Raw genomic sequence first — 20591 nt, forward strand, 5'->3', positions numbered from 1 at the left:
CCAGTATTCGCAAGCTTACACATACCTTTGTGTCCACTGGGATGGGCTCCCCTCTGTTGTCTCTTGTTCTCAGGCGTGGCCGGCACAGCTCCACTATTTGCTGTAACATGTCCCTGTCCACCCTGTAACGCTCTACTATCTCCAGGTCTTGCAGCCCCTGGTAGGTTACCCTTGGTCTGAACACTCTCCTTCTCCTCTGAGGCCTACGGTAGTTGTCGGCACCCTCCTCCGCAACTCCGTCTGTCTCTGACACATGCCGATGCATCACGGCCACGGCGGCACCCAACATATACATTTTAAAAGTTCCCCGTGTGTTTACACCCTAAAGTGCAGCGTTTGGGAATACGCGCTGTGTGTTGTGTGCATTCACACTTTATACTGTTGTGCTGTACACCCGGTGATGTCATTGGGTGTGTCTGTGCGGCCGTATCTGTGGGTTATCTTCCGTGTTTTACCGTTGGCACTGCAACGCTATTGCCTTTGGTGTTACATTACACTTGCCTGCATTGGTTTAGCTTTACACCTTACCTTACTGTTTCTGCACGTTGCACCTACTATTGCCTGGAGTGCATCCTGCAGGCACATGGCATATCATGCATTTTGTCTGCCGCCGCCGTTATGCTACCTCTCTACTTGGCTGTGCTGTATCGGTTCTTCGCTCTTTGCAATTCTGCTACATCCCCTACTTTCTTTGCATTCATATGCCTCCCCTTTCCCGTTTTGCGGGATTCTGCATGCAGAGTTGTCAGCTGCCGCCGATTGCCCTTCGTGGGTTGATTGGTGTTGATTGCTCATTACGACTCCAATTACACTGCTTCCGCATTTCCTCATATTCTCCGCATCACCTTCCTGTATCCGTGGTTGTTGACGGGGCAGCCGTCACATGACTGGGTTGCGGAACATAGTCATCCTCGTGCACATGCATCTGTGCGTGCATTGTGTACTCTCAGCGCATCTATTTCCTCACACGCCGGTCCTGATGCTGTGATGTGCATTGTACAGCCCATGTTTGCTGGCCTCCAATGTGCTTCCTCCTACAGTGGCACACCCCTCTGCGATTGACATGTATTCCCTCTAGGCCACTCCTCGGTGTATTACCTCTGCACCGTTTGGTGCAGCCTTACGCCGGCGGGGGTTTTGCGATTCAGTATTATCTGCCTCATTTGCATGGCATTGACTAGTAATACATGGTTACGGCGCCGGACACTGCCGCCACTCCTTGGCAACCCTTGGGCTGTGGTTGTGGCTTTCCATGCATACTATGGTGTATTGTGGCTGTGAAGCTGATGTGTATTATACTGCTCTTTTATGACATTGTCATATTGTTTCATTGTTCCGCACCTTCCGCGGACATGTCCTGGAGTTCTGCTGTGGTTTCTGCGTACATACCATTTATGTCATTATTTACATTTTCTGCATGTTTTCTTTTGACATTCTTGGTGTCTTTCGCCATTGGCATGTTGCACCAGTATGACACCTGACGTTGACAGCCTTCCGTTACTCCTATGTCATGTTTGGATATATGTAAACCGTTTTTTTTTGGTTTACATTGCCGTGCCCTTATGCTACGCCTGCGCCACTTTGTGGATCGCTACATGCCTTCATTTGCATGGTGCAACACCGCACATGGGGTGTTTAACATACCTACGCCGGAGGCGGCGCAACTCAGGCGTATGCCGGTGGTGCACGTGGGATTGGATCGTACCTGAATCACTCAGTGGCCATGTCTGGCGTTGTGGCACCTACGCCATGCGTGCGCCTGGCGCAAGGTTCATGAATCCCGGGGATTGTTAAAGGTTAAGAAAAACAAGAGATTGGAAAAAATGAAGGAGGCAAAAGGGCTATTAATGCAAATGGAGAATAAATATATAGTTCAAAGATGTAGAAATAAATAGATGTTAGGAAATATTAACTCTGCAGGGGGGGTAAGCGTTGACTTTAAAAAAATACTATGAAAATGTGGCCAAATACCAATACCTCAGAGGAAAACTGCATATCAGGCCATTCTGAGCATTTATACAGAGTTTCATATTGAAGGAAGTAAGAGGATATAGTAAACAAACTCAGGATGCTAAGATCTGGGATCCAGGAGTTTAGGAGGAATGGGTTGGCAAAAGGGTTTGAGAATGAAATGCAAAACATATGGAAGAGATTTACTGGAGGTAAATATGGGGTCACGGCAGTTCAGACTGGAAGGTACTCATTGTTCGGCCAAGATGGTCTACGTAAGGAAAACATTTTTTTTAATGGATGTATAGAATTTAGAAAGGAGTGTAACTCACTTAGATCTGACATGCAACATCATAGGATTAACTTTTGGCCATATTTACAAATTAAGCATGTGTTACAGGGCAGTAAATTACAGGATAAGATAGGTAGAGATTAAATACGACACAATCTCTAGCACACTGTAGATATTTGAGGTTTGTATGTATATATATATATATATATATATATATATATATATATATGTGTGTGTGTGTGTGTGTGTGTGTGTGTGTGTGTGTGTGTGTGTGTTGTGTTTTAGTGATAAAATAAGTCTGATTTCTATTTATGTGTAATACTCCAGAACTTAAGGGCCTTAAATGATTAGTTTTTTTTTTATTAGTTTATTCAACATGCTCTTGACTTTTATACATTGCTAATGTTTTTATCTCTTGTGTTCTTGGACTGGTTAGTATAAAATGGTTGATTTTGTGCACATACCTTGAAAGCAATCGAGCTGAGGTGCTCATATGGTTTTAATGTGGATTATAAAAGATTATTATTTTCTTTTTTTTTTTTTTTTGCTCCTAAGTTACCTGCATTTTGGATATTATTGTTAACTTCTTTAAAGGTGATTGTTTAGGAAGTCCAGGCTTATGTAGTCTCTCCAGAGAACAAACTGCTAGAAGTAAAACAAAAAAAAAGAAAAAGGAGAAGTAAAACAAAAAAAATAAAAAGAAAAGAAAAGATAAATAAAATTACATACCCTCAGGCTTTACCAGGTGTGTTTTTCAGCTCCACAAAGAAAATCTTACCTGAATGTGCCACAGGCCAAATCCACCATAGGCCTGTCTGGGCATCCAGCTTTAGAAATTACAATTTTTCAGCCAGCACCACTCATTTCTGCCACAGCAAGCCTCTGACTAATGGACCAACTTACTATGTCCCCCTCCTCCATCATTTTATGCAATCTTAACTGAGAATCATCTTTTTGTTATTCTCCGTATAATTTTATCCTAGCTGTTCTACTGTGAGAATTTTACAGGCACAAGGCATACATAATGTCAAATATCCCTTTCTCCACACACAGTATTATTATACATACATATAGACCCCCATATACACACACACACACACACACACATATATATATATATATATATATATATATATATATATATATATATATATATATATACATGTAAAGAGAGAGAGAGATGTGTGTGTGTGTTTGTGTGTGTGTGTGTGTTTGTGTGTGTGTGTGTGTGCTTGTCTTTTGCACATTAAGCAAACATTTTCACTTCATTCTCTTAAGCTACTACAACCTTTATATTTTCAAAATTTTCTCCCTCCTCTCATAGATTGAAATGCTTACCAATTGTTCTCTTACAGGTTGACATGAAATATAATATTATAATTTAATTCTCAAATTGATTACCATTTATCATTACATATATGTTACTGTATCTAGATGTATCTGCACATCAGTTAACAGTGTACATTATATGCATTCAAGTTGTATGCATTCTAATTTTTTTATATTTTACAACTGATACTGAAGCCTAAATGTATTCTCTGTTATTCCCTGGCATTCATTAGCAATCATTTTGGCATTGCGCTACGCCTACGTGATATAAGAGTGTTAGTGTAAGGGGCAGCAGCAGCACTAATTGAATATCCATGCTGCTCCCGGTGCCTACATGGTTGCAAGCACATTTTCATGGCCAGCAATAATGCTTGCAGCCATGGAAAGGTGCTTGCAAGCACCACCACCACACAATGTAAACAAAGTGGGTCATATACAGACAATGCTCAGATGCCCAGACATATTAAGATCAAGTACAAGGAAGCAATACAGAACAAGGAAAGGTGGAATGGGGGAAATGTTTCAATAAAGTTTTTAAGATGATTTAGTAATATTGAAGAGGGGGGATGGTTAAAGTGTACTCCTATGCTGCAGACAAATGTGGTGAAAGTGTATAAGTAGTATTTCTGACATAAATACTGCAATATTAATGTAATGATAATTAATGTAAATGTCAGTCTTGTAGTTATGCACATAATAATGTACATGCTAATAAAGTATTTTATGGGACATAAAACTGCAGTGTAACAAAGAGGAGTGAACATGTGATATACACGTTAATTAAATACTGACTTGAGATAACAGTTAGCAATGGCAGGGAATAAATGCATAGAATGCAGTTATGGCATCTAAGGATGTAGATACAGGAAATGTATGCATGCAAGATGACAGCAATGCTGTATTTTACATCTCACCATGTATACACAAGAACAAAAGGACCTTACAGCTGTAACGTCAGGTAACTCATAAATAGATATGGTAATGCAAAGAGATGACAGTGGCACCAATAGGAAAGGGAGTTTTCACCTATGAGCATGTAAGAGACAATAAATTCTTGTATAATTCAGATGCCAATCTAATAACAAACGACATACATAAGTGACCAGTGGTAAGACAGAGCAGATGACATGTCAGGAGTCCAGTTATGCCATTACTGATTTGCAAACATGTCTGACATAGCAATACTGGGCATGCTCACTTGCAATTACAGGGAACAGTAACATAACAGCAATTCAATTGCAGCAGCACAATAGAAAGCATTGTAACAGAGGACCAAACAAATTTTCTGGTGGTCTTGCAGTATGCTTCAGTAAGAAACATTTATGAAATCACATCTGCCATTAAGCTGTATAGTGTAATGGAAACAATTTCAGTATTAAACAGATGTCTCGAGGAAGATATGAAATACAGAGCATAATTATCTTGTGAGTAGGTAATGTATGAAGCATGGAATGAATGACCTGCATCCTATCATTTTTGAACACAAGTCCAAACAAGTATTAGAGAGATGCATAACAATATGGGTGCCACAGGTATACGCATGTTGTCATGTAAGGAAGAACACCCTCAAAGGGTGTAAAGTGTATTGATTACTTACCTTGTATGAAAATGTCTGAAAATGTTGACCCTTTGAGTATGTGTAAGCTACTGTTGTCTGACACATATGTCTGACATATAGATGTTACCAGAATCAGAGCCGTGTCTGTTATACAATGCTCTCTCCAAACCCCTGTACTGACAGCATGTGCCCATTCAGATAGCAATGGACACTATTGCAAATAACTGAACTGAATGCATGTGTTAACACAGAAGGTATGACTACAATAAGAACAATCTGATTTATTCACAGTGCCGGAAAGGAGCTATACATCTAATTGTTCATACAACACCTAATACACAAGGCACTCTCCAGACTCCAGTATTGACAGCATGTGCCATGTAAGAATACATTAGAGGCTGTCACAAATGACTAAACAGATTGTGTGTGTTAACACAAAACGTATGAATATAATATGAACAATCTGATTTATTCACAATGCCAGAAAGGAGCTACATATGTTGATATTCACACAGCACTGAGCATTGCGTGCTGTACATGCCATCTTCTTTGACAAGGAAGCTGTTTCCATCATGTAGAACACACACTGTCCCAGAATTGAACACCAGTCAATCTGTGTAGGTATGGTATAAAAGCCAGGACTCAATGCACATCCCACAGGAGAATTCACAGCATGACATACCCCAAATAAGCATTTCACTGACATGCAATCACTACTTGTGATGACATCTCATTGTCCAGCATAAGAATGTATAAGAATAACCGGCATCTATATTACAGCATCTAACGGGCTCTTAAGCGAACACCTTTTTATCGACACATATTAAGTGAAATACAAAAACCCTGAATGACCACAAAAGTGATTTTTTTTCCCAGGGGAAAAAATCACTTGGCCAATACAAAAAAAAAATTCAGACTATACCAAGTGTGGGGGGGGGGGGGGGCTTCGCTCCACCCGACAAAATATACCAACTCCGAGATCGCAGTACAGCAGAGGAAAGACAAATCCCAGATGACAGCCAAGCGATTCAGCATGCAAAATACTTAAAAATGTTTAACGCACACATTTTTTCTACAGGAGACACACCTCGTACAAGAAGACTTAAATAAAATTAGCACAAATAAGTATACAGTTTTATCAAGTTCCCATTATAAACTGAAGAGAAGAGGAATAACAGTTTTATGGAAAAACTCAATTTTAATGGTGAAAATTATAAATGCATATCATGATAGATCAGAAATGTCTTGTTTAGTGACAATATCAATAAATGGGAAGATATATACACCAGTAAATATTTATTTGGTACCTGGACTAGGTGTCAAAGTGGCCAAACAGCATTTGGAAATAATTATACATCACTCTAAAGGAAACATAATTACAGCAGGAGACTTTAATTGTATAATGAATGACTGTGACGCTGATGGAAATAGCAAATGTAAGAAAATGGCAACATCAAATTTACTATCTGGTTTCATTGACACTATTAATATTGTAAACATTAATGAGTATGCAGATACAAATACATTATTTTTTTGCACACTATTCTCACCGACATGTGAGACAAATCAAGAATAGATAGAGGGTACATATCAGGAAACCTAACTGTAAAACTAGATAAATTCAAAGTAATCACATGTGCATTGTCAGACCATAATGCAATTACATTTGACCTGTATTTGAATACAAAACAGAGAATAAATATAGCTAGAATACCTTCATACTTAACAACTCTAAATTTTTTAAGGAATTTTGTGTGAAATAGATACAAATCTTTTTAGGCATAAATCTCACTGAAGACATATCTGAGATACATGTATGGGACTCTATGAAGTCATTCTTATATGGTAAACTTTTAAAACAAGATTTAATAACAAGAAAAAGCAATGGAACAGAGACTTGTTGGACCTACAAACAAAAATTGATAAGTTAAAACATGATATTTAGAAAGGGAAGCAGCTCTTAACAAATGAACTGGATGATACAAATAAAAAGTATTTAGAAACACTACAACACAAGACAATGATCAATCTAGGAAAAATCAAATTATATTCCTATTCAATGAATCCCAGAAAAAAGAAAAGAATAGCAAACAGAATTAAAAAAAAATAAAAGCAAATCAGATAAAGGAAATATATATCCCAGGTACTAAGAAGAAACTATCAGATTTAGAAGGAAGACTAGAAACCTTTAAATTGTATTTTCATAAAATTAATGCACAAAAAGAAAAAACAGAACCACAAAACATATTAAAAGCCCTTTTTTTAGAAAACATATAAAAACTAAATTAGTAGATGATCATATAAAGTTAATAGATAAATCACAATGGCAGAATTTAAATCTCAAATTAATAAATTAAAGTAAACAAAGCCCTGGGTACAGATAAAATTACACCAGAAATGTTTAAATTACTAGCTAAAGAAGCACTAGCATTATTGTTAAAAGTGTTCACTTTAATAAAAGATGGCAAGGATAGCCCTCCATCCTGGAAAAAAAAACAGTAATATCTTCTATTCTGAAACCGAATAAAAATGCGAGTGAATGTTCATCTTATAGGCCAATATCCTTATTAAATATTGACTAGAAGATGTTCATGACAATACATGCAGCTGTACTTAAACAGTTACTCCCACAGTTAATTAACGAAGATCAAGCTGGCTTTATAAAGGACAGAAACACATACAACAATATTAAATTAATCTTATCCTTAATTGATTATATTAACCTAACAAAGAATAGTATGGCTATGGTCACTCTAATAGTGCCTTTGATTCAAGTTCACTGGAATTACTTATGGTTAACTTGGGAAAAATTTGGATTCTCACAAAAATTTACACTGTTAATTAAATCTCTCTATGAAAAATTCTTACCTTATATAGATATTTGCTTATGCTTATCTAAGTCTAATGAAATTACTAAGGGAGCAAAAAAGGGATGCCCCTTATCTCCATTATTGTTTCCTATGGTCATTGAAACATTTTCAAACAATATCATCTTGGCTTATGAGAAGTACAGTCTAAGAAATTAAAGAAATTGCAATGCGACATCAAAGATTTTACTACTGGAGCAGTTTTTGCATGGGGTAGAAGTAACCCACCACCAGCCGTGAACTTGGAAGATGCACCACCAGCATTGCATTCTTTGCATGTAGCTACCAGTGAATCTTCCAATCAGCCTGTGTCTTTAATGGGAGGAGCCGAGAATGCCAACTCCACAGAACCAGAAGCAGAGCTGAGTCACTACACCACCTTAGTACCGCTGAGGTAGCACCTCTGATGCATCTTCATAAAAAAGGAAATCTCATTCTGACGATAATGGTGACTCCACCACTAACATCAACACTGGAACCAGGCCTAGGGTCACCACTTCTTTTCAACTGCAGAGCCCTTTTCCTATCAGGGACAGGTCACAGAATCAAGGGAGGAAGGGCAGATTTTACCGCCTCCTGAGTACAGAAATGAACGGGAACCTAACAGGTCAATGGAAATGGAGGTAAACAACTTGGTTTTTAATATTTCTTCTGTACAGGTTACTGTCGCACAGTTAGCATTGCTGAACAAAGGTCTATCATTCATCCCTGCCAGAGAAGTTGAGCTAACTAGTGTCTTAACTGATCTTAGATTGTTTGGTTGTACTTTTACATTGAAAGCTATGTTTCCTGACACTGTTAATATTGACACTGCTTCCTTTAGAAAACCCAGCACTTTTATTCCACCACCCAATGCCAAGATAGAGACCTTTATTCAGACTTGTGAGAAACAAATAAGAAGAGAGTCCAAATCCAATAGAAAGAGGAAAAACTTTAATCTTAATAATGATGAATATGCAGTTCTCAATGAACTCAAGATTTGATATTCTTAGAGTTTAGACCAGCAGATAAGGGTTATGGAATTGTTGTGTTAGACAAGGACTTATATCAAGCACAAATGCATAAATTGATGTGTGATGACACCACTTATGTTTAAATTTCTAAAACAGCCCTTTATGGTATGATCGAGAAGGTTTTCTTCTTACCTTTTGATCTACTTATGACGGGTATGATTGATAATAAGTTGTTTAAATATTTTGAAGTACAGCAACCACTCATACTGATCCTTTTTGGCTTACCCAAAGTACATAAAATCTAACATTGCCACCCATGCACCCGATAGTGTCTAGGAAAGGCTGGGTAACTGAGCCAATTTCTATCTATATCGAAAATAATTTACATTCTCTGCTAGACACTTGTAACACCATCTTAAAAGACACTAGGGCATTTCTACAAAGATTATATGTGGCTACTTCTGATTAGAGTGCCGACTATCTTTAAGTGACAATGGATATAGAGTCACTCTTTACTATGATCCCCAATATTTGGGGCATAGAAAATGTGAGGAAATTTATGCATGTCAACCACTGTTTCACTGAGGGCAAGATCAATTTAATTTGTGCCCTTCTAGAATTGGTTTTAGAAAATAATGTCTTTTTGTTTGAAGATCAATTTTATGCACAAAAAGTTGGTGTGGCGATGGGCACAGCCTGTGCCAACAGCTATGCCAACATTGTGTTGGTACAATGTGAGAAAGATGTTTTACTTCCAGCTGAGGGCTTCTTTGAACACATCTTATGACATATAAAATTTGTGGATGATATTGTTTTGTTGTGGAAGGGGTCAGTAGAGAATCTCATGCAGTTTATAGAGTTTTTACATCAGTCTACAGATTTTTTAAGATTTACTTTTAAATATTCTTTTGATGAAATTGAATTTCTTGACGTTAAGGTGAACAAAACTGATTTGACTAGCCTTGTAACTAGTATTTATAGGAAACCCACAAGAAAGCATAATCTGCTCCATAGAAATAGCATGCATCCTAGGCATGTTACCCAGAATGTTGTTAAGGGGCAGGTGTGTAGGGTCATGAGGGTGCATAATAATGATGAACAGCTTGCCGAGGCCTTGGAGACCTTGAGAATGGATTTTATAGATAGAGGCTATAAGGAAAAGGATACTGACAGTTGTATTACTGATGCATATAAGGAGAGAGGGGGCAAATATAGGCCATATTACAATGTTGCATCTAACACTGAAGCCATAGCTACAGAACAAATGAAAGGATTGATTAGGTTTCCCCTCACATACTCTTCTGACATTAGTAGTATATGTGATGTTGTTAAAAGGCAGTGGGGCATTTTGGATACTGTAGATGAATTAAGAAAAGGCATAGATATTGTTCCACACTTTTCTTTTAAAAAATAACAGATCCTTGAAAAGGCATCTGTGCTACAATACTTCTACTTTTAACAAGGTTTTACAGTCAGAAGAGGCATGGTACTTTTAAATGCAGGAATTGCACAGCCTGCAAGTTTATAGACTCTAGTCCCACTTACAGGCACCCTAATATGCACTTTAAAATAGACACAAACCTTTATGCTGATTGCAGGACTAAGAACATTGTTTATTTTAGTTACTGCACTTTCTGCCATGATTTTTATGTAGGCATGAGTAACAGACAACTCAAAGACAGAGTGCTGGAACATCAGAGAGACATACATATTCTATATTAGGCTGTGACCTTTATAATCCTAGCCAAGCACCTCAATTGTATCCTGCATGTTTATGCACCTTAGAGGTTATGTTAAGGGTTATATGTATGGCAACATTTACAGGCTGCTTCTGTCCATTAGTAACATAGTGACTAAACCCAAGTTATATTCCTGACTCCCTATACATTGGTCCAGAATTCACTTGAATAGGGTTAGTGAAGAACTCTGCTTCACATGGATGGGAATCCAGTTAAAAAGAAGCAGGATTCTATGAGACAAATACCTGTCCTTCTAACATCTCTTATTTATGTCACAAGCAAAGTTTATATCCCTAGATTGAGTAATTCTGATGCTATTCATTTTCTAGATATGAGAAATGTCCATCTAAGTGGAATCAAGGATGCATTGTATGCCAAGCATAAATTGCCACTCAACAGGATATAGGAAACATACTATAGAGAAATGGCTTTGAAGAGATTTGCATCAGACATGTAGTTTATGACTTGTATTTTTTTAATGAGGAAGTTGTTGCATGTGCATGGTCAGGTAAATACAAATAGGGCATTGTACCCAATGATGGGTCTGATGCAGGCTGAATACAGTGGAATAATGAACTCTTTTGGCCTAGATACTATGGCCCTGCTTATAAACTGAGCAAGCTAGAAAGATTTCCTTACTAACTTAGACACATTTTGGTTGAAAGCCAGGTCACTATCTACATACAATCTCAAATTCTTGACTACTGGTTCTAATGTAAGGGATATGGTATTGATAAGGAAATTTGCTAGCCTGACTTCCCAAAGGGAACTATTATGTATCTCTTGTCACTGAATTTTAAGCAGTGGAATTGGCACGAGTCATTTGCCAATATTAGTCTTCCCTCTAGAATGTTAATGTATTCAGGGGATTCTACGACTTCTTCTAGTTTGCAATCATCTGCAAAATTTGCCACTCAGTGGACCTTGATATTGCCCTTGACTACCAAGAAGTAGATTCCAAAATGAAGTGTACCCAGCGTAATGCCCTTAGGGACTCTGCTGGTGATCAGCCTCTATGTGTATTCCCATTCCTAACTTCCTTTGTCATATAGGGATTTGTGCATGCTTGAGTGGGTGGAGTACCCCATGTATCTATCTATATATATATATATATATATATATATATATATATATATATATATATATATATACATATATATGTACATATGCACACACACACACACACACACACACACACACACACATATATATATATATATATATATATATATATATATATATATGGGTCTATGTCGCTTGCTTGAAATCCCAAAATCTCGAACAAGCAACACTGACACCCATAAGAGCGAAACTGCACTATCGCAAAAGTGCATTATCACGAAAGCTGGTTTTCCGAACTGGCAAAAAACAAAAGAAATACTGATAAAATCGGTAATTGCAGGGGGGCATGCCCCCCTGCACCCCCCACACCCCCCTACTTAAATATACCAACTCCAAGATCACACTACAGTGCAGTAACAGGAAATATTCCCGTTACGCGCTGTATGCAGATCTCCATACAGTCTGGTCGTGCTTTCACAAATGCGATCATATGGGGTCGGCCATATGAAGTTCAAGATTGTGGGAATTTGACCATTTGCAGTACACCCACATATATATATATATATATATATATATATATATATATATATATATATTTATATCTATCTATATATATATATATATATATATATATATATATTTATATATGTGTGTGTGTGTGTGTGTGTGTGTGTATATGTGTGTGTGTGTGTGTGTGTGTGTGTGTGTGTGTGTGTGTGTGTGTGTGTCTATAATATATATCTTCCACTTCAAATCCATACATCCTTAAGAGATCACTATTCTACATAAACCCATGGTTCATATATCACTGCAGAAAGCATCTATGTCTTCCTCTCACCCATGTATTTAATCTATGTGTCACACAAAACATCATGACATATTTGGAAAACTGCTCTAATTAAACTTCCTTTCCAAACAAACCTACCTTAAAAATACCTCTCACTTCCATCCAATATCCATTCTTGAAAAGGTTGTCTATACCCAAGTTTCCCTCTACATTCAGCAATACCACCTGCTCTCCTCCAAACAACATGGGTTCTGGACTGGAAGAAGTACTATGAGTGTACTTTGGTCTCTAACTGATGACATCCTGCTAAACTCTGATACTGACCTCCTTATAAGTGCCCTATTTATAGACCTGTCAAAGACATTGGACATCATTGTCTGCTATCTTCTCCAAAGCAAAAACTCACTCAAAGTGTTCAAGTATTCAACAAAACTTTATTGTCATTTAGAAAATGCACGCGCCAACTAAACAGAATTTTGAGTTTTCAGCTCTTTTACAGGAAAAAACATACACAGAAAGATAAGACATTATAGATATTAAACAAACAAAAAAAATAATAAGTAGTCTAGGCAGCTGATGCACATGCTTGTACACTATTTATATACACTGGACAACACCGAATGTTAGATGATTAGAACAAGAAAAGAAACGTACACTATACACAGATGTGAGATTGGGTGATATTGCACATAAGGAAGTGACTGGAATTGCACTGGAATGAGAATATGTTAATTTTAGTAAGCAATAAATAAAATTGCTGTATGTAAAAAGGAAAAGAATGAGAGTGTAACAATCTGTTATACTTTTGGTGTAAAATCCACTCCTTTAATCAACCAAGGTTAAAATTAATTAATGCCACGCAAGATTAGAAATGCATTTTTGTCGAAGTATCACTCAGACTTCATCAGATACATCACTAATGATACAAATCCACTTATATAGTACCATCAGTCACCAATTAACCATATTTAAAAATTTAAAGGTACAAAAATACAATAATGTAACAAGAATCAAAACACCATAAAAATAAATATTTACTTAAACAACAAAAACTTTTCAGTATTATACTGTTCTAGGTTAAAAATAAAATATCAATATTAAATAAATAAAATAAAATCTGTGTCAGGCTAGCTGAATGAAAAAAAACGTTTAACAAGTAGCTATTAAAAGAACTGCATAGTTTTTCAGATCTCTGCTGAAAGTGTTTTGTCCTACCTCCCCCTATTTTCTGCTGTGTCTTAAGTTCTGACTATCTGAAGGATTACTTGCATAATAATAGACCCTGTTAGTTAACAGCCTGCATATCGTTGCTGGAACCTGTGTCTAACAGAGCTCTTTTCAAACTATCTGGAAACATACAGAGCTATGTATGTTTTTTTGTTTCTTCAAAATTGTGTACTGTAAATCATTGCTGGACTAATTTTATTCACAGTTGTGCACTGTTATTTTTGATTCACTGTATAGTTTTTTTCAGATATCTGCCGAAATATATATATTTTGTCTCACCCACCCTCCCTATTTATTGTTTGTTGTTTAAATTTGGTGGCTTTTGCAGTTGCCCACCCCACTGTAGATTTGATCTGGGACACTCCCCCCAGTCCCATCTCTTTACCACATTCTACCTAATACACTCCTTCTGCACTTGTTTTTAGTCATTTTTAATTTAATTGTATTTTTTTAAACTGTGTTTGGTCTAATATTGCTACATACTCAAGTGTGCTAGCTTGCACTGCATTTGAATTGTTTTTACTGCTGTTTTAGCTACTTTTCTGTAAAAACAAAAAAAAAACATAAAACAAAAAAAAAACTATAAGTCTGTTTCCTACCTTTCCTGTAACTAGTATAGTCCAGATACAGATTTGCTGTATCCAGGACTGAATGTAAGCTTCTGAGCCCCCCCCCCCAAGCCTTTCTGTGTTGGAGGGAAGCCTTCTAGCTTGTCAGTGGGAGTGGTAAGCAATAGGCAACCTGTCTACCACATAAGGAGTGGTTCTGGCCCAGAAATTGTAGTTATTGGACATCTGGGCAATCTTTTCCATCTCTCTCAACTTTCTGATTTGAAAGCCCGCATTTGAACTTGTTTCTTTCCTGTAACTAGTCTAGTGCAGATACAGATTCTTAGTTTTAGCACTTGAATTTGCTTATTTGTGCTCAGCACTTGTTCAGAACTTGTTGTAAGCACTAAATAAGCTACTAATTACTACAGCACTCAACCTTCCTCATTACCTAGAGGAAAACAGTTTTTGCACATACTTTCCTCACTTGCTTAGAGAAAAGCAGCTCTTGTACTCACTTTCCTCACTTATCTAGAGGAAAATGTTTTTTTATTCAGGCTTGTCCAAGGGTCAGCTCCCAGTGTTCTCTCCTGTCTATCTGATGAATCTGGGCATCTTGGGGCAATGTAGAAATAGCCTCATGTACACAGACAACCATCTCTTCCTACCACCGAACACTACAACCTGTGAGAGATGCACTTATCTAGCTAAACTGGAGGTAAAGCTCTCTCCAACCAAGACTGAACTTGACATTCAAGAGGAGAAGGTAAACACTTGCACCACACCACACTTACCACATAGTCTCACTAAATCTACACCACCAAAATCCACACATAGAAACACAAAAACATTTGCAGAGGCTGTCAATAATAATCTGCCCAAGCAACAGAGACCTCCAAAGCAGAAATGCAAGCAGCTTCCACTCCCCCAACACAACCCAAATGACACATAGCCCACAGATTTAGTGTGCCACTCAACAACAGCCAATAAGGAAAAACAATGTATCCAACACACTAGTCATAAGTGACTCTACAGTCAGGTACACTGATGTCCCACTCACCAGGTTAAACAAGGAGAAGGTTACTTTCAGCTGCCTATCGGGTGGCAGGATCTGCCACATAACTCACGCACTCAGGTCACTCCACAACAAGTACAAATATGACTCTGTCATTGTCCATGTTGGTGTGAACAACCTGCGACATACCTCCCTGGACTACATGAAAAGAGACATGGAATAGCTCTCCGATCTTGTAGCCCAGGCAGGTATGACCCTAGCTCTGAGTAGCATTCTGCCATCACCCAGAATGATACTGCAGTACAAGGACAAAATGATTGACTTCAAGAATTGGCTAAGATTCTGGTGTCATTCTAAGGGGATCCAGCATCTGTCTGCTTGGGATGACATGGTCGACAGACCACGATGCTTTGCTAGAGATGGCCTGTACCTGTTGCCCCTGGGATTTCGGATACTGGCTAAGGCTCTTGCCGCCCCTATAGTGCCTTTTTTAGGCAAGGTTCAAATGACAAATTCAACACTGTAACAGGAACAGGCAAGCAAAAACTGAGGGTAATGCTACTCAATGCTAGAAGTCTAAATCTCAAAATGCACTCACGCGAGGCACTCCTTAAAATGGAGAACATTGATATCTGTGCAGTGACTGAGACCTGGTTCAAGGCTCCAGAGAGCACCCCTGCACTACCAGGCTATAACTCATATCACACTTTTCGGCCATGTAACCTAGACCAGAACACCAAAGGCGGAGGTGTGTCCATATTCATTAAGGATATCCACACATCCAGGCTAGTTGCTCAGCATAATGCATCCGAGTTTATCCAAGTGCAATTAACTCTGGGCAGAACTTCAATCCAAATTGTAGCTTGCTACAGATCTCCCACCATGCCCCAGGATTCCCACTCCTCTTTTTTTGATGTATTGGAAAATATTAGGGTTCAACCAAACACCCTAATAGTGAACAATTTCAACTACCCCACCATTAACTGGGAAAACTACTCGTGTACCAACTCCTTCACACAATGCTTTCTGGAATTCATAAACTCCAATGCCTTGGATCAACTTATCCACACCCCTACCAGAGGCAACAATATCCTAGACCTAGTCATTACCAACATGAGTGACCGGAGTTCCACACCTGAAGTCAACTCCTCGTTGGTACATTCTGACCATAAGCTAATCACCCTTGATATCCACATCCCACCCCCAGCCCCCATTAAGGAAACCACGGTAAACAATTTCTCCACAGCCAACATCATGCTTCTTAAGACAGATGTGGTAAACTTCATGACACCCATGCAGATGGACAATACAGTTACGACTGCTGAATCCTACACAAATGTACTCTATAAGCACTTACACAAGTGCATGGATCATGCTATCCGAAACAGAACCAAGACTCTATCCTCCAAAAAAAGTAAGCCAATCTGGTTGTCCCCTGCCATAAACGAACTGTACAACAGAAGGAAGAAATTGTTGCAAAAGAGAGAAAATCCCATGAGTGAAGGAGCTCCCTGGTTAGCCTCAGTAAGAAGCTGCGATCCCTTATAAGATCATCCAAAGCTAGCTATGAAAACAAAATCACCACTTATTCTAAGGACAACCACAAAACATTATATAGCTATGTCAAAAATCTCAATGGCAACACCCAGATCTGATTTGAGTTATAGCACAATGGCACGAAAATTACAGATCCAACTGATATTGCCAACATCCTGGCAGATAGGTTCAGTGCTAACTTTACCCCCCCACACCCCCTAAAAGGCCCATATCTATACAGGAAGAATGCAGAGTCCCTGTAAAAACAACTATGCAGGTAAAAGCTGCACTCTCTAAAGCCAAAAACACAGCATCCATGGGACCGGACAACATCCCAGGTTGCATTTTACATGGACTTCAGAATGAACTGGCTCCCCACCTAAGCACCATGTTCAATCATAGCCTGAAATCAGGCTTTGTGCCCACTAAATGGTGTACAGCAAACAGTTATCCCACTCCACAAAGGGAGAGCCACCACTGATCCTGGGAACTATCGCCCTATTAGCCTGATGAGCCTGGTCTGCAAGGCCATGTAACTTATCATCATGGAACTCATTAACAAAGACATTGGTAACCTCCAAACTCTGGATCCCACCCAGTTCGGGTTTGTGAAAGGCAGATCATGCCTCCTGAACCTGATCGACTTCTTTGAGGCAGTCACTAAAGCCGTTGATGAAGGTAAGGTGGTTCACAAAGCCTATCTTGACCTCGCCAAGGCTTTCAACACCATCCTGAAGCAACCCAACGCTCTGCACATACGGAAAATGCATGGCCAAACCATTCACAATACAAACACCAGTGGCCAGCATAGTGTACACCAAGCACTTTAGAAAATAATTATAGCATGAATACTTTATTCAGACTGGTTTCAGCATTGTTACCTCACAGAAGAGGTTCTCCCGTTTGATTCTTGGCTTTGCTTGGGAGTGCCTTCTTTCTGGAGTCTGCATGTCCTCCCTGTGGTTGGGTAGTGTTCGAAAGACATGCATGCATAAATGGGTGTACCTTCATTAAAGGTTGGCCGTCGAGATGGCACATCGACGTTTCATAAAAATCTACTGCCAATCATTAGCAGACCGGAGTTCCGCTGTGGCGACCCTTTACCGGGAAAAAGCCAAAAGACAAACAACATGACATGACAATATATACACTCCCCCAACCAATGACAAACATGGTCCAACCCTAATACTACAGATACATGAAAATTAATGAGACAACATTACAGATCAAAAGTATATATCTATAATACATATAAATGTAAAAGTAACAAAATATGCAAAAATAATTTTATATATATAAGCAGGTAAACATATTATATATATATATATATATATATATATATATATATATATATATATACAAAATATGATGAATATGTATATAGAATATATAAACAATATATAAAAAAGAAAAGCAGTGATCTGTGGTATCTTTCATAAGTGGTCATTGAGTCCAGGAGAAAATAATGCTCATAAATTGATGATCCAATACTTTTCTTTAGGATTAAGAATAGTGTGCCAACTTTGCTGGTTACTCCTATCACCAATGATTCTATCTATTACCATGAATCTAAATTAAGCATTAGGATGCTTGATAGTATGTCTATATAGGGCATTCATCTCCCTTTTGTTTTGGACATCACTTCTATGTTCTGACATCCTTATTCTCAATGAACGAGACGTTTGACCCACATAAAAGGCGGAACACTTACATGTGGCCAAATATACTATCCAGCTACTGGCACAATTACCAAACACCTTAAGATCATACAACTTGTGTTGGCACTAGTAAATTGTTTGAGTTTGCTCACAAATTAACATGACCCACAATGTCCACAAGGGAGCATTCCCAATAGCTGATCCCCCAACATTGTCAGTTGTTTGCACACTGCTCCTCCACTCTCTTTGTGTTTAAAGTGTGAGAAGTGCGCACCTAAAGTTCTCTCACGTCTATAAGAGAATTGGCATCTGGGGTGCAAGCATCCTCTAAGTTGGTCATTCGCCATAAGTATGTTCCAATGTGTATCTATTACATTTCTAATGACGTTATTATTACGTCCATAAGTTGTCACAAACCTAAGCTTTTCACCCATTTGTGTGGGCCTTCGCTGTTTGTATTCCAACAATGTGTCTCTATCATGAGCACAACTCCAGTTACTGGCAAGTACAATATCTGACTCCCTGTATCCCCTGTCCAAAAATCTATTACATAAATCCTGTCTGGCACGTTCAAATTTTCGTGTGGAAGAACTAATTCTTTTAATGTGCATAAATTGTGATTTTGGAATATTGCAGATGGTGTGGCGGGGATGCATACTAGATGCAGGCTGTTGTATTGTGGATATTTGCAAAATGTCTTGGAACTAAGGGTATGATCCTCATTCTGATACACAGTCACATCTAAGAAGTTGATACTATCATGATGTGATGTAAAAGTAAATTCAATACCCCACAAATTGTCATTTAAATACTCCAAAAATTCCTGTAGATATATCACATCTGCCCACAACACCATCCAACAGTTGTCCAAATATCTGCGCCAAATATCTATTTCTACCTGGTAAATGTTATGAAGTGGATCATAAATCATACATTCTTCAAAGAAAGCCATAAACATATCCGCATATATGGGGGCAAAGGATGCCCCCATAGCTGTGCCCTGCAACTGCCAATAACATTCTCCGTGGAAGTAAAATACATTTTTGTTTAAAACATGTTCAGCCAAACATGCCAATAGAGTATTGAAGCCAAGGGGATATAAGGCAGCATGCTCCAACCAAAATTATAATGCTTCTAAGCCAGCCCAATGGGGGATACTAGCATATAATGCCTTTACATCCAGGGTGCACATCAGCCATCCAGGCTCCAATTGTGTATCTGATATAATTTTAAGAAATTGTGTTGTATCCTGGATCCTTACTCTGACTGAAGCCAATAAAGGTTTTAAATACTTGGTCAAGAATACCGACAAGGGTTCAGTGAGAGATCCAATACCAGAAACAATTGGTCTGCCTGGAGGGTGAGTTAATGACTTGTGGATTTTGGGTAGTAAATATAATATTTGTTTTTGCGGATCTGCTATGGTAAGATGGCTCTTGGTAGAGGTATTGATAATACCTTCATCCACTGCCTGATTTAAGTATTGGATCATCAATTTAGGAGCATTATTTTCTCCTGGACTCAATGACCACTTATGAAAGATACCACAGATCACTGCTTTTCTTTTTTATACATTGTTTATATATTCTATATACATATTCATCATATTTTGTATATATGTATATATATATATATATATATATATATATATATATATATATAGAGTATGTTTATCTGCTTATATATATAAAATTATTTTTGCATATTTTGTTATTTTTACATTTATATGTATTATAGATATTCACTTTTGATCTGTAATGTTGTCTCATTAATTTTCATGTATCTGTAGTATTTGGGTTGGACCATGTTTGTTATTGGTTGGTGGAGTGTATATATCGTCATGTCATGTAATATTTGTAAAACACCTTTTCACTGAAGAAGGCTGGCTAGCCGAAACCAGTCTGACTAAAGTATTCATGCTATAATTATTTCTAATGTGCTTGGTGCACTCTATGCTGGCCACTGGTGTTTGTTTCGACACCATCCCCCATTACAGAATTATAGCTAAACTCACTAAACTAGGTATAAATCCCTACGTCACAAGATGGGTTGCCAACTGGCTCACTGACA

Source organism: Protopterus annectens, chromosome 7.part0 (genome assembly GCF_019279795.1).
Source record: "Protopterus annectens isolate FY-2018-M chromosome 7.part0, PAN1.0, whole genome shotgun sequence".
Lineage (NCBI taxonomy): Eukaryota > Metazoa > Chordata > Ceratodontiformes > Protopteridae > Protopterus > Protopterus annectens.